Source organism: Pleurodeles waltl, chromosome 10, assembly GCF_031143425.1.
Source record: "Pleurodeles waltl isolate 20211129_DDA chromosome 10, aPleWal1.hap1.20221129, whole genome shotgun sequence".
Classification (NCBI taxonomy): domain Eukaryota; kingdom Metazoa; phylum Chordata; class Amphibia; order Caudata; family Salamandridae; genus Pleurodeles; species Pleurodeles waltl.
In genome coordinates this window covers 816,382,096-816,398,226 of record NC_090449.1, presented here as the reverse complement: position 1 = coordinate 816,398,226, position 16,131 = coordinate 816,382,096, and the positions used below count along the sequence as shown (strand labels likewise).

The 16,131-nt window shown below is 44.8% G+C and overlaps 1 protein-coding gene across 2 annotated transcripts in view; it reads right to left on the bottom strand.

Moving 5' to 3' along the window:
- MYRIP (myosin VIIA and Rab interacting protein) overlaps positions 1–16,131 on the bottom strand; it is a 1,334,264-nt gene that overhangs the window by 309,010 nt on the left and 1,009,123 nt on the right. The gene's annotated exons all lie outside the window — the stretch shown is intronic.

The window sequence follows — 16,131 nt, the reverse complement described above, 5'->3', positions numbered from 1 at the left end:
CCCGCACTCAATCACTGTTGTCCTGAACTTGTGACTTTGTCCAAGTTCAGCACAACCAGATATGTACTGCTGGTGCTTTATGCTATTTGGCACTATTTTTACTTAAATATTTAAAACTGAATATCTCCATTTCTGCTGATTTGGTTTCGTCATTTTGGTCTTGTTTTATTTATTAAAAATGACTATTTTTCTAAACTGGTGTGCCTCGGAGTTAAGTGTGACTGATCAGTGAGAGACTGCCCAAGGATTGAACACAGGTTAATTTAGGGTTTGTTATACACCACAACCAGTGCTTAATTTGTAAATAAAGGGGTGCCAGTGCTCAAAGCCCTTCTCATAAACACGAGGCTGCTGTAATTAAATCTGCCAGCACTGAATACTGAGGCAGCGTAATCCTGAAGTCACCTCGGGCCTCTTCAATCCATTTACGGCCACCCCTGCGCCTCCAGCTTTATCCAGCAACTTTTTACTTTCTCCCTTTATGACGCTTTTTAGTTTTTTCTTCTTTGTCTTTCCAATATGTGTCTTTTGCTCGCAGCAAATGCTTAAGGCAAAAGAATAAGCCCCGGGCCTCACAAATAAGTGCCTGTGCTCAGCACCGGAAACAACAAGCACAAATTAAGCACTGACCACAACAACTGCCTATCTCTGTGATGGCGAAAGTGGGACATCGAGATGAAAAAATACTAGTGAAGTTGCCGCTTTCCGACTCCTCGCACAGCTTTCGCAAATTCCCTAGTTACTGCGAGAATGACGTGCTTTGCGAGAATAAAAAAAACTTTGCAGCCTCCCTTATATTTTCGCTTCGGATGTCTGTATGCATTCTCTCATTAATACGTGTTGTTGATACTTCATTTGACTCTGACAGGTTTAATGAGAAAAGGTTATAGATTGTTTTGTCAGAAAATATATTTTTGGAAGCCTGTATTTTTAAGTCTAATGCAGAGGCGGTCTCTTTTCAGAATGAGGATGATGGGGATGTGCATGATACATTATGAAAGGGGTTTACCTAACAGCAGCGTATACTTTCAAAGCCAGGGAAGAAAAATGCACCAACTTTTAGTATTTTTAACATACTTGAACTATCCATAAAATGGTTATGAGATTTAAATTACTTTAAGGTTTTATACCGGGTCTTGTGTCGGGACCGCACACAAGCAATCAATCACCAGAGAGCAGACCTCTTGACAGTATTTTAAAATCACAAACACATAAGCTAACGCATGTGTTCTGCTTACAACAAAGTTCATTACATCTACCATAGAATGCAATGAAAGGGAAACGATGCTAAAAAATCTGCGCCTAAATAAAATCAATGCTTGAACAAAGGCACCGGCCCGGACTTATGCTGGACCAGTTCACGTATTTCTGTTTCCCGCAGCAACAATTTTATTGTGCACCGCTGGAGGGCATCTTTGACAAGCCATGCACAGCGATAAAAATTCAGCTTCTGCAGTCAAAGCACAAATTAAGCAGATGCACACAACTGTCCACCTTGAATCAATCCCCGCTGGATATCTATGAACAGCATCTTTCAGCAATGCCTGCTGAGCGCTGACTCTTCATGCACAACGAAGGAGTTTTAGACACTTTTTAGAATCGTTGCTGGTGTGGAAAAAATACCAAGTACTGAAGCAATCAGTTGTGAACATTAAAATAGCTTGCTTATTTTGGAGAAAATATATAACATAACAAAGAGTATTAAAATAAATCAGAAGAAAGCAAGAGAGGATATACAGTTCTAAAGCATGACTTACGTGCTGGAAAAGTCCAGTTCCTGCAGAAATTGTTCTGGCCACAAATATAATTCTTAATTTCAAAGGTACATACCTGAAGGGGGCAGAAGGAAAGTACCATCTTGCCTGGCATGTTACCCCCATTTTCACTGTATTTCAGGACCCCAGTGCTCATAATGTAGGCCCTGTATGTGTTCCCTGTGTGGTGCCTAACTGTATCACTAAGGCTCTGCTAACCAGAACCTCAGTGTTTATACTCTCTCTGCTTTTAAAATTGTCACTACAGGCTAGTGACTAATTTGACCAATTCTCATTGGCACACTGGAACACCCTTATAATTCCCTTGTATATCGTACCTAGGTACCTAGGTACCCAGGGTATTGGGGTTCCAGGAGATCCCTATGGGCTGCAGCATTTCTTTTGCCACCTATAGGGAGCTCAGACAATTCTTACACCTGACTGCCACTGCAGCCTGAGTGAAATAACGTCCACGTTATTTCACAGCCATTTTTCACTGCACATAAGTTACTTATAAGTCACCTATATGTCTAACCCTCACTTGGTGAAGGTTAGGTGCCAAGTTACTTAGTGTGTGGGCACCCTGGCACTAGCCAAGGTGCCCCCACATTTTTCAGGGCAAATTCCCCAGACTTTGTGAGCGCGGGGACACCATTACACTTGTGCACTACATATAGGTCAATACCTATATGTAGCGTCACCATGGTAACTCCGAACATGGCCATGTAACATGTCTAGGATCATGGAATTGTCCCCCCAATACCATTCTGGTATTGGGGGGACAATTCCATGCATCCCCGGGTCTCTAGCACAGAACCTGGGTACTGCCAAACTTGCTTTCTGGGGTCTCCACTGTAGCTGCTGCTGCTGCCAACCCCTCAGACAGGTTTCTCCCCCCTGGGGCCTGGGCAGCTTGGTCCCAGGAAGGCAGAACAAAGAATTTCCTCTGAGAAAGGGTGTTACACCCTCTCCCTTTGGAAATAGGTGTGAAGGGCTATAGAGGAGTAGCCAACCCAGCCTCTGGAAATGCTTTGATGGGCACAGATGGTGTCCTCTCTGCATAAGCCAGTCTACACCGGTTCAGGGATCCCCCAGCCCTGCTCTGGCATGAAACTGGGCAAATGAAAGGGGAGTGACCACTCCCCTGACCAGCACCTCCCAGGGGAGGTGCCCAGAGCTCCTCCAGTGTGTCCTAGCCCTCTGCCATCTTGGATGCAGAGGTGTTGGGCACAATGGACAGCTCTGAGTGGCCAGTGCCAGCAGCTGACATCAGAGACCCCTCTTGATAGGTGCTTAACTTTCTCTGTAGCCAATCCTCCTCTGAGGGCTTTTTAGGGTCTCTCCTCTGGGCTATTCCTCAGATAACGAATACAAGAGCTCACCAGAGTTCCTCTGCACTTCCCTCTTCGACTGCTGACAAGGATCGACTGCTGACTGCTCCAGGACGCCTGCAAGAGCGCAACAAAGTAGCAAAATGACTACCAGCAACAAGGTAGCACCTCATCCCACCGGCTTTCTCGACTGTTTCCTGGTGGTGCATGCTCTGAGGGCTGTCTGCCTTCACCCTGTACTGGAAGCCAAGAAGAAATCTCCTGTGGGTCGATGGAATCTTTCCCCTGCTAACGCAGGCACCAAACTTCTGTATCACCGGTCCTCTGGGTCCCCTCTCATCCTGATGAGCGTGGTCCCTGGAACACAGGAGCTGGGTCCAATTATCTCGCACAGTCCAGTGGCCCTTCTGTCCAAATTTGGTGGAGGTAAGTCCTTGCCTCCCCACGCCAGACAGTAATCCCGTGTACTGTGTGATCTGCAGCTGCTCAGGCTTCTGTGCACTTTTCCAAGACTTCCTTTGTGCACAGCCTAGTTTGGGTCCCCAGCACTCCGTCCTGCATTGCCCAACTCACTGAGTTGGACTCCGACATCGTGGAACCATCCTTTGTGACTCTGAGTCGACCGCTGTCCTCAGATCTTCTAAGTGCCTGTTCCAGTACTTCTGCGGGTGCTGCATGCTTCTGTGGAGGCTCCCTGAGTTGCTGAGTCCTTCCTTGGCCCCAGCAGCACCCAAAATCCTCAACCGCGACTCTTGCAGCTAGCAAGGCTTGTTTGTGGTCTTTCTGTGTGGAAACAACTTTGCGTCCTCCAGCACACTGTGGGACATCTTCTGACCAAAGGAGAAGTTCCTGGCACCTTCCGTTGTTGCTGAATCTTTGGCTTCTTCCACCCGAAGGCAGCCCTTTTGCACCTTCATCCGGGGTTTAGTGGGCTCCTGCCCCCCCTGGACACTTGCGTGACTCTTGGACTTGGTCCCCTTCCTTTACAGTTCCTCAGGTCCAGGAACCCTTCTTCAGTGTTTTGCTGGCAGTTGTTGTTCTTACAGAATCCCCTATCTCGACTATACTCTCTTTCTGGGGTAGTAGAGTAACTTTACTCCTACTTTCCAGGGTCTTGGGGTAGGTTATCCTGGACACCCTTAGTGTTTTCTCACAGTCCCAGCGGCCCTCTACAACCTACCATAGGCCTGGGGTCCATTCGTGGTTCGCATTCCACTTTTGGAGCATATGGTTTGTGTTGCCCCTAGGCCTATTTCTACCTACTGCATCCTATTGTGATTCTACATTGTTCGCACTACTTATCTTACTGTTACTTACCTGATTTTGGTTTGTGTACATTTAATTTGTGTATATTACTTACCTCCTAAGTGAGGGTATCTTCAGAGATACTTTTGGCATATTGTCACAAAAATAAAGTACCTTTATTTTTAGTAACTTTGAGTATTGTGTTTTCTTGTGATATAGTGCTATATGATATAAGTGGTATAGTAGGAGCTTTGCATGTCTCCTAGTTCAGCCTAAGCTGCTCATCTATAGCTACCTCTATCAGCCTAAGCTGCTAGAAACACCTCTATTCTACTAATAAGGGATAACTGGACCTGTCACAAGGTGTAAGTACCACAAGGTACCCACTATAAGCCAGGCCAGCCTCCTACAGGGGCCATAAGTGTTCAGACATTGGCAATGTTGTCACAGTTCTTGAGTGCATGTTTCAGTTCTACTTCAGACACACAGCAGTATATTTACTAGCATTTTGTGCTGAAGTAGTAGTGCATAAGTAACACAAATCTGTGAAAAATGTTTATTTCAAGTTTACCTCCCAGCGCAAAATTTGTTTTCTCCTGGAAAGTCACCTAAAAGTAACAAAGAGCAGCCCATCGCACTGCTTCGCATTACTTGGTATCAAGGTGGCTTAACATTCAGTAGTAAAGTAGTGAGTAGATTAAATGAAAGTTGCTGGTACAGGAGTTTCCAAGCCCAATAGACCATTTCCAGTTCTTTTCCACATCTCCTTAACTGTCCCTGTATTTACACTGGGCTATTCCTTAACCATAAACCCTCACCCAGTAGACTAATTTCTCATTTCACTCACTATCACAATGCCACACCTTATCCTATGGCTATTGAGTTACATTCTACTTAATCTTAGAAAGGCAGTGAAGCAATAAAATGAAATATCATGTTTCCCAAAGGTTGTAAAAACGGAAATGGAGGGCAGTCCATGGGCATAGAATGAACTCATAGCCAATGACACACAGCCTTGTATTGTAATTCAGGCCTATGCAAATTGAGGAAAATGATAAAAGAACTGCCAGTCTAAACCGATTCATTCACTTTGTATTATGACCATACACATTTTCAATTTTTGCGTTGTTTGCGTTTTCAACATTCTACATAGAACTTTAATGAACCTTCTAATGAACCCTCTAATTCAAATGCTGCACATTTTGGGCAACATTGAGAGACAAGGTGTTACAAAAGTTAGTACCAAGGGTAGATTGCAGTTGTATTAGTGATACTGATCATGCTTGTCCCAAGAGGGAAAAGGGACTAACGGAAGTGGAACTGGTCAAGAAAAAGACCAGTGGAAAGGGGGAAGACCTATTCACCCAGTCACATAACAGTGGTCTGAGAAATTGGGTTATTGGTTGACTGAGGTGTGAGCCCTGGTCAAGAAGCAACACCAGTTGTTGTCGAGGTAAGATACACGCAAACCCCAAATTAACCTCTGCTCACCCACTGGTAGCTTTGCACAGAGCAGTCAGGCTTAATTTGAAGGCAATGTGTAAAGTATTTGTGCAACACTTCACACAGTAAGACTGTGAGAACAACACACACAAGGATCCCATGCCAGGTTAGAAAAATAGAGCATACTTTAATAAATATAACAAGACCAAAACAACACAAATCCAATACGTAGAACTTGAGTTATGAATTTTTAAAGAATAAACTGTAAAACAGTACGTAGAAACAAGAATCACCAACTGGGGATATCGATATCTGGTTGCGCAGGACCAGGACAAAGTTAAAAGTAAAGGCTGGCCTGATGAAGTGCAGGCTGGCTTACAGGGACCCAGTTAGGCCTGCTAAACCAAAGTACCTTAAATACTGGTTGTGGAGCGTTGCATGGGTCTGAAACAAAGACATGTCCCACAACTGGGTCGATGAAGTGGTTTAGAGATGTGGCACAGCTTTGTGAGATCCTGATGAGCTGACAGCTTGGATCCTGTCGATAGGGCTTGTGATAAGAACAGTCTCAAGAATGCGTGCTTCAGTCAGGATGATGCATTGGTTCTGATCCACACAGTAGCGCTGATGAGGTTTGGCGTCATCGTTGAGGCTGCCGTCGATGAGAGATACAAAGAGCTTGCGCTGGGGAAAGCATCCCACAGTGCCGGTTTTAAAGGTGATATGCTGTCCCAAGATGCAGGGATGTGAACCTGTTGCATTGGTTCTGAACCATGCAGTAATGGCGATACATCGGTTCTGTTCCAAGCAACAGCGGTGATGCACCGTTTCAGCTCCTGCAGCAGAAGATATGTCGCTTCCCTGGGAGCAAACATCTTAGGCCCACTTCCAGGGGTCGTGGACTGGGGTGGCCCAACTTGGCAGGGCAGACTCACAGACGGCAGAGTCCAGGTGTGGAGCAGGATGGTTTGAAGTATCTTATCTCCTTGAGACGTCATATCAGGAGGCCAGCTAACTAACTCTTGGATTCACTCTGGGTTGGAGAGATGCAGGTCCAGTTCTTGTCATTCTCAGGTAAGAGGGCAGCGGGCAGCAGGTCAACACAGCAAGGCAGGAGTCTAGCAGAGTAGCAGTCCTTTAGCAGCACAGCAGTCGGTCTTCCTGGCAGAATATCTACAGCTCCTAAAGTGGGCTGAAGTGGTGGTGTCAGAGGATCAGTACCTATACCCAGTTTGGACCCTTTGTAGGAAGCTGGCTCTCTATATAGTGCACTAAAAAGAAGTACATCGATCAGAGAGTCAAATGGATACCTAATTGGTTTACAGAGGCTAAAGTGGATAATACTAACGCTTTCTTTTCTAGTAGTGTGGGTTAGTAGTTAGGTGTATCCGACGTCAGTGCTAACCACTTGTTGTACTCACAGAGGCAATAAATGAGCCACACAGTCAATGAATAAACCCGGGACCAAATTAGGAAAATAACACTTCCTTTTATATATTTGAAAGCAAGAACTTTGTTCAAAAGTAAGTGCTGTTTTTGCAATTAATTTTCACAGGTAAGTAAAACGTTAAAACCTGAACTTTTACACACATGCAATCCTATCAGAGGAAAAGTCAGTGATGCATAAAATAAGATACAGTCGGGTTTGGGGGTTCACCTTCAGGGTTTGGAGCTGTAGTGAACCAAAGTCCAAAGTACTACCAGCAGTTGGTCGGGAATTGCCCGGATTTCACCGGGAGCAGGGTGCTGGTGAGGTTGTGGCTGAGAGCACTTTGATGAAGGAGGTGCACTTGGAAACAGACTGCAAAGAGGGACTTGGGGAGAAGTCAGAGAGCTCCCAAACGGGGGCCTTGGTTACAAGGGGTCTTGGAGCAAGGAGGCACAGCAGGCTCTTTGGTACCTGGGCTAGGTGGCTCTGATTCAGAATGGTTAGGGCGGCTGGGCTTGGTGTGCAAACATGCTCCTCAGTGTTGGTGCTTGGTGTGGGGTGCCCGGTGTCTGGTGCTGCACGGCTCTGGTTGGTCCTGGTGTCTTCACACTTGGTGGAGAGACAGATCTGGTCCTTCAGTGAATGGCTATCTTCTCCTGGTTGTCTGCGGCGTTGTTCGGGCCCTGGAGCTGCAAGGCAGTGGCCCAGACTCTGCTTGTTGGTGCCTGCAGTCTGCAGGGAAGTAGCTCCTCTACTCCAGTGGAGACTGGCAGCAATTTCTGAAGTGCTGTCAGGCTACACAAGGCTTTGGTAGCTCTCCAGCTTGCAGGATGAGTCACCCTGTTGCGATTGTTGAGAAAGCTGGAAGCAGGCAGGGTTTTGCACTAAAGGTTCTCAGCTCTTCTGCTGTTCTCGCCAGGCAGTGGTTCTTTATCCTTCATCTCTTGATCCGTAAAATCTGCGTTCTTGGGTTCAGGGATGCCACCTAAATACTCAATTTAAGGGCATTAAGTGGAGTGACCGGTTGTATACAATCCAATGCCTAGCTTTAGTGTGTCTACACCATTTATATAATCACTTCCTTTGGGAAGTGGGCATACCCCTGACCCTAAAATGCCTATTGCATCCAAAACAAGATGGAGGAATCTGAAAAGAGGTGTCCACATCAGCTAGCCCAACTTGGGGTTGGGTCTGGCTGGGTGTGGGCACACCTCCTAATCTTACTAATTTGTCCACCTTTCTTACAGCCAAGAAGTGGGGTCAGGACAAGGGGTGGTCATCACCGCCATCCAGAGCGACCTTGATCACATAGCAAAGGCGGCTAGGCCTTTGAAGCTTCCTGCATGGAGGAGGTGTCGACACCTCCGCCCACAGCAAGGTTTGTTCCTCACCTCAGGAGGTCAAAACATATCTATGGTGGCTGGACTAGTTGGGTCCTGTCAGTAAACACATTAGCAGTTGGAAGGTTTTTCAGTGGGCACTTCTAAGGTGCCCTCTAAGAGCATGTATTAATAAATCCATCACTGGAATCAGTGAGAGTTTATTAATAGGAGATCTTCAATACCAAACATTCCTAGGTTGAGTGAAGCCATCAGATAGATGAGGAACTTGTATTGACCAGTGTCCAGCACATGTATTCAAAATGGCTTCCCTGTCCACTTACTAGGTCTATGAAACGACAAAGAAATAGCAGGGGCATATCTGCTTTTGCAGATAGGTCCTCACATGTGGTATAATGCACCCTGCCTTAGGGCTGTAAGGCCTTCCATAGGGGTGACTTACAAATAGAATATGCAGAGGTAGGAGACCTGGCACACAGGGATTGGTGGCAGGTCATATTGTCACATTTGTCTGCACGAAGACACAGCCTGCAATGGCAGCACTGTGTGCGCTTCACGTGGTGTCCCTTCGAGTGGCACAATTTGTGCTGCAGCCCTTAGGGGACCTTCTTTAGTAACCGAGGCCCTAGTTACCAGGGGTACCATTTACTATGGGCTTACAGATGGTGCTAAAGGTTGTGCCAATTGGGGAAAACAACTTTACAGTTTTGGGAAAGAGATCTGGCACTGGGGACCTGGTTAGTAGAAATCCAGTGCACTTTCAGTCAAAATCACATCATGCACCAAGCAAAAAGTGGGGGTAGCCATGTCATAAAGGGGTGCTTTCCTACACCTTTGAAGTTGGGCAAACTTCAAGACATGCCTTTGAAGTACACAGAGTCCCTGTCCTTACTGCCCTGGCTCCAGACCCACTAAAGGGGGCTATGCAACTATTTGTGTGTGGACCGGACACAGCCTATTTAGGTATTAGTGAGACTGTGCCCAGCTCTTCCCTCCTATCCTGCCCAGGATAGTCCATCGAGGCCTAACAGGTCACACCTAAGCTCCCTTTGTGTGTGACTGTCAAGGAGGGATACCCAAAGCCCAGCTATCACCTCACCCCAGATATGTGAGCAGAGGCAGGCAGGAGCACCAAATGGCAAAAGTAAGAAAATAATACCTTCTAAACATGGCTTTTTCAGGATTGTGATTTAAAATCCAACTTCACCATAAGCTGGGATTTAAATTGGGATTCCAAATTGAGATTCCAGAGACACCAAACTTGAAAAATCTATCCCGTCCCAATTGGAGGTCATTCTTATAAAATGGTACAAGGCAAGTCCAATGTTATCCTGTGGGAGAGATAGGCCTTACAGTAGTGATAAACTATTTTAGGAGTTTTTGACTACCAGGACACGTACAATTTAAAAGTGCAAGTCCAACTTTTTAAGTATGCTGCACCCTACTTTTGGGGCTGCCTACTGCCTACCTTTGAGGTGACGTATCAATTAAACAGAAAGGTTTGGGCATGGCAACGGGTTTGACCAGGTCAAAGTGGCAGTTCCAAACTGCTCACACAGGCCCTTCAATGGCAGGCCCGAGTCATGTTTAAAGGGCTACTGCAGTGGGTGACACAATGAGCGCTGCAGGCCCACCAGTAGCATTTAATCTGCAGGCAATGGGCACATGTAGTTCACTTTAGTTGGAACTTATATTTAGATTAAATATGCCAATTGGGTATATGCCAATCTAATCAGGTTTTAAGGAAAAAGCACAAACACTTTAGCACTGGTTAGCAGTGGCAAAGTGCACAGAACCTAAGGCCATCAAACATTAAGACAGCAAAGCAGGAGGTCTGGAGGCAAAAAGTCAATGGGGAAACCACACTTAAGATGAAGGTGTAAAAACTAGGTATTCTTCTTGCAGGAAAAATTTATATATTTCTAAATACCTTTAAGGTCTTTGAAAGTCCTGGTAGTTCCAATACTTCTATTGACCTCAGGAGAAGACCAATATAGGGTATCTTTGTCCCAGAACTATAGTTAAGGTACTCCTTTACTTACCAAGCCCCTAACAATAGTTGGCCTACTGAGTAAAAGACGAAGCAACTGTTCCAGCTTCCGAGGAGGTGGTTTACACATCCCACGATTCCTAGCCAAAAAAGATTCCCCCACCCATGAGAAGAAAGGAAGCGAAGAAGAAAGTGGTAGTGGAAAGGGATAAAGGGGAAAATGATGGTAAAAAGAAGGGAAGATGAAACCATAGGGAATGGGCCTTGACATGCAAAGTGGTGAAGAAAGCAAGGGAGGCCTAGGAACTAGATTCCTAACTTTCTTATTGACTTATTTGGGAGAAGTGATACACATTGATGAGAAAGAAGAATAACGGAGCGGGAGAGCTTGAGGAGAATTCTTTGACTCAGATTTTCACCTTCCACCAAAATTTCTACCAGCCACATCCTGAACTTGAGGTTGTGTTCTTGAATTATACACTCAGTAAAAGAAAAAAGTGCTGTTCCTCAAGAGGAACGTGTTAGTGGCAGTTTCATAGTAGAGATGGTGACTGAGAAAGGCAGACAACAAGTCAACACTAGCACAGACTCACTGAAATGCAAACCACATTGACCAGAGCCACTCACACTGTCCTCCCAGATTCCAGGGCTCATAAAAAGACAAATTCAATTATTCTCAATCCTAAGCAGCATCATTACTGATAACTACTGTTAAATACTTTATCCAGTGACTAGGAAAGGCACTTTGGAAGACAAATTCAATATTTGCTCACTTAGACAGGTGACTGAGCTAGAATCTCAATAAGATTAATCCACATGGGGACAAATCCCATTTGTATCTTCTTCCTTTGACCTTTTCAGGAGAAGCATGGAAATAACATGTAGAAACATCTTTGAACATAATGAGTAGCAAGATCTGGAGTGGAACATGTTGAGATCCTGTGAAGCTTGTGAGAGTATTAAAACTAAATTCATCATTTCTGATCTATCATTGATTCATCATTCTCTAAATATGAGAATAATTACTAATCGGGCTACCTAAAGGTGTAGGCCAAGTGCAGCAGTTAAATCAAAGATATCATTGAGAAACAGAGAATTAGTGAGAAGAGTAAAGGAAATGTACAGCTGGCCTGAGGAGGTAAATCGGGGTATGAATTCCACTGAGAAAAGAACACTCAGAAGATGATTGCATCATTTTAGCACAAAGTACCAGGGATGCATCAAAACCAAAGGTGATGAGGGAGACCAGTTTAGAAAAATACCTATATTTATCAGGGTAAAACAAGAGCAAAACAAAACAAATTCAACATACCCAAGTAAATATATGTATTTTCAAATATGAAATGTAGTGTAGCACTTAAAACATAATAACTCTAACTAGGGCTATCATGGCGTCTTGACTGAGATGTTCCCAACAGTTAAATGCCACTCGCAAGGGAATGCAGGATGGTCACAGAGTTGCACAGACCCCAGGTACAGTATCTTGGAAAATGATGAGGAAACAAAGACATTGCAAGGAGTTGGGGAGGTGAGGCATCGTTGGAGCTAGTGCAGCGCCCGTTTCTTACTGCTCCAGCGGCATCGGGCCTGTGTGGCAGGTTGGAGTGTACAGGTGGCATGGAGTCGGAGAGTGGCGCCAGTTTCAAAGTCTCTCTGGAGTCAATGTGCTTAGTTTCTTCTTGGTTGCACCAGAACTCACTTCCAAGGGCCCAGGAACTGAATTTGGTGCCATTCGTCAAGTCAGAACTCTCAGCAAAAAAAGTCCCTGAGACTTCTTAACAGGAGACAAGCTCAGTTCAAGCCATTGGAGAACCTTGGAGAACAGGATGTAGAAAGCAAACTCTAGTCCTTTCACTCCCAGGACAGAAGCAGCAAGCAGCAGGCCAGCACAACAAAGCAATAGGCAGAGTGCCAGTCCCTCCTACTACATCCAGCTCTTCTTCCTGGCAGAATGTCCTCAGTCCAGAAGGATTTTAACTATGTAGAGTCAGAGGTTCCAGTACTTAGACCCATTTCTGTATTTGAAGAGATGTCTTTGTAATGCACAAAACCTTGCCTTTCCCTGCCATGGCCCCAGACAAACTGTAGGGGGTTGGAGACTGCTTTGTGTGAGGGCAGGCACAGCCATCTTCAGGTGAAAGAGTCAGCTCCTCCAACCACTCTAGCTCAGAAAAACCCATCAGTCTGGTAATGGGTCATCAGGATATGCAGGGCACACCTTAGCTCCCTTTGTGTGACTGTCTAGAATGAATACACAAACAGCCCAACTGTAATCCTGACCCAGACATGTATTCAGCAGACAGGCAGAGGCACAGAATGGTTAAGCAACAAAATGCTCACTTTCTAAAAGTGGCATTTTCAAACTTACAATTCAAAAACCAACTTTACTAAAAAATACATTTTAAAATTGTGAGTTTTGAAACCCTAAACGCTACATCTCTAACTGCTCCCAATGGGAAATTACACTTGAAAGATATTTAAGGACAATCCCAATGGGAGAGATGGGCCTTGTAATAGTGAAAACTGAATTTAGCAGTATTTCCCTGTCAGGATATGTAAAACACACCAGTACATTCCTACCTTTTAAATACGCTTTACCCTGTTCATGGGTCTGCCTTGGACCTACTTTAGAGGAGACATAAATGTAGTAAAAGGGAAGGTATGTGCCTGGCAGGTGTGTGCACTTGCCAGGTTTAAATGGCAGTGTAAAACTGCCCATACTGGCACTGCAATGGCTGCCCTGAGACATGTCTGTAGGGCTACTTATGTGGGTTGCACAATCAGTGCTGCAGGCCCACTAGTAGTATTTGATTTACAGGCTCTGGGCACACATGGTGCACTATACTAGGGGCTCACATAGTAAATCAAATATGCCAATCATGGATAAACCAATCACCAATACATTTTAGACAGAGAACATATGCACTTCAGCACTGGTTACTGCGGTAAAGTATCCAAAGACGTACAGCCAACCAAAACAAGTCAGAAAAAATAGGAGGAAGAAGGAAAAAAGTTTAGGATAACCCTGCAAAGAGGGCCAGGTCCAACAACTACTTTTTGGAATTTACAAACCTTTGCAGATAGGATTGGAAAGTCGTGCCATTCTGAGGTTTCCAGGGATTTTACTGCCTGCCAGACACCCAAACATTGATTGGACTAATACTTGGACACCTTCTAAACATGGCAATGGCTTGGTGTAGTATTTCAACTAGGCCTGGGTGAAATGCATTCTATGTGGCCGTAATTTCGGGAATTTTGTGTTACTCTTGCTATATGTTATTCCCACAATCATGCTATTACGCCACATCATGTAATTATGCACCATTTGCCGTAAACATTTACAATGAATGCTGCGAATCCCAGTAAAAATGTACAATGGACACAAGGGAACAACAAAATTCATGTGACTGTTGATCACGGTGCTTTTGTTTAAATGCATATTCAGCCAAAAATTGGACATGAGGGGCATTTTGCCATATAACATAGCACAAATAACAAATTTGCATTTTGTTTCATTATGAGTAATTTCCTGAAAGAAAATTGCAAAAATTTCGCACACCCCTAATTCCAAACCATTGATTTTTTCACCCACTATGCCTCTGGACCGCCTAATGCAAATCAGTACTGACCCTGTACCTCATGTCAGCAGTCCAAAACAGACCTTGGCCATCTCAACCCTCCACAATGTTGCCTGCTTATTTAGTTGGTAAATTTGAGACTCACATCCCACCCCCCCCAAACCTCACAGACTAAGCTATGACAATGAGCAAGCAGCTTAGATGCAGTACTGATACACTTTATACAAATATGAGATGTTAAATTTGATGTCTTCTTTACAGAGATTCAGTGTCTTCCGATATACTATAATTCTTCAGCCTTGAGAAGCATATTCACACAGTTGCTGTCAACTAATTACTCTTTTGTGTATTTCATTTTCTATATTTTGTTGCTAGAACGCTACATATTCTTTAAAGATTGAACCCTAAAATGCAAATGGTGTAATGTGCAATCCCATAGGCCTCATTAAGACTACAGTTTGTATAATGTGAAGCATGATAAATGTATAATTGAAGGCAAAAATTATCCATAAAATACATTGGGAGCATTAAAACAATGGAATGTTGGGAGCTCCATTGAAGACAATGAAGTGGTTTAGGGCGTATAATGGCTAGTATAATCCTTGTGCTCCAACGATCCACTGTTGGGCTTTCTACTTCTCTCTTTTAAATTTAGACCATTCTGCCCTCACAGGGTAGGATTTTCTAATAGCCTTATAGCCCTTCTGCCTCTAACAATACTTATCCCTCATTATAACCCTGAGTTTGGCTTTCAGTGAGATAGCATGCTATGCAGAGGGGGCTTTAGGCCTTTCTACTTTTGCTTTCACCATGTACCAAGGCAACCTTCACATCATGCTGTTTAGGATGGCTAGGCAAAATCTACTGCCAAAACGCAAAAAGTGCAAAATCCATCTGTGGAGGAGTTTCACAAGTGGTATGGATTTGCTGCAGGATTCACTTATATGATCTACCTCATGAAATTCTGTGAAATGCCATAGTTTACCTCTTTTGAGATTGCTTTGTGAACACTGTGTTAATTTGTAGGAGACTCAATAATTGCCACAACACCACAAAAAGTAAAAAGAGTTTGCGTTTTTTTACTTTTCTGTGTCACCTTCTTTCCTCTGGTTTATGGAACTAGGAGACAAAGGGGGTCATTCTAACCCTGGCGGTCGGCGACCACCAGGGCTAAAATGACAGAAGCACCGCCAACAGGCTGGCGGTGCTTCCTTGGCCATTCTGACCGAGGCGGTAAAGCCGCGGTCAGAAAAGGGCAACCAGCGGTTTCCCGCCGGTTTACCCCTGGCCCAGGGAATCCTCCATGGCGGCGCTGCTTGCAGCGCCGCCATGGGGATTCCGACCCCCTTACCGCCATCCTGTTCCTGGCGGTTTTCACCGCCAGGAACAGGATGGCGGTAACGGGTGTCGTGGGGCCCCTGGGGCCCAGCGGGAAAGCCAGAATGGCCGCTGCGGTCTTTTGACCGCGGTGCGGTCATTCGGCGGTTCCCGCTTGACGGGAGGCGACCGCCGCCCGCCAATGTAGGAATGACCCCCAAAATCTCCCAGACTTGCTTCAGAGGCTGCATATGGAGGACACCTAAGACAAAGGTTTGCAAAGGGAAAGTGAGGAGTCAAGTCAAAAGGATGACCTGGGAGTTTGCATGGGGTACCATCCAGTGTTGTTGCTTAGGTTGCCTGTTAATCGAAAGCAGCTCATCTACTTCTTGCAAAGGAACATACTGAAATCTAAGACTTGGTGAAAAATAGGCACAGTAAAACCCTAGAGCTAAATATCAGTCATGCTGTCATGAAGTTTGTCATTCCTATCGAAATATTTATCACGGTTCAAATATTCTTAGAAATACCTACAAAATAGGCACAGACGTTCATACATGGAGTGCGTTAAGTCTGAGGACATCCCAGCTACCTTCACTTCACTGCATCAACGTGCATTGGAATTACCACATCGAATAAAGTAAATTCAATCTCATTAAAATTAATTTTGAGGTATGTTTTTAAGGAATAGGTTAGGTATTTAT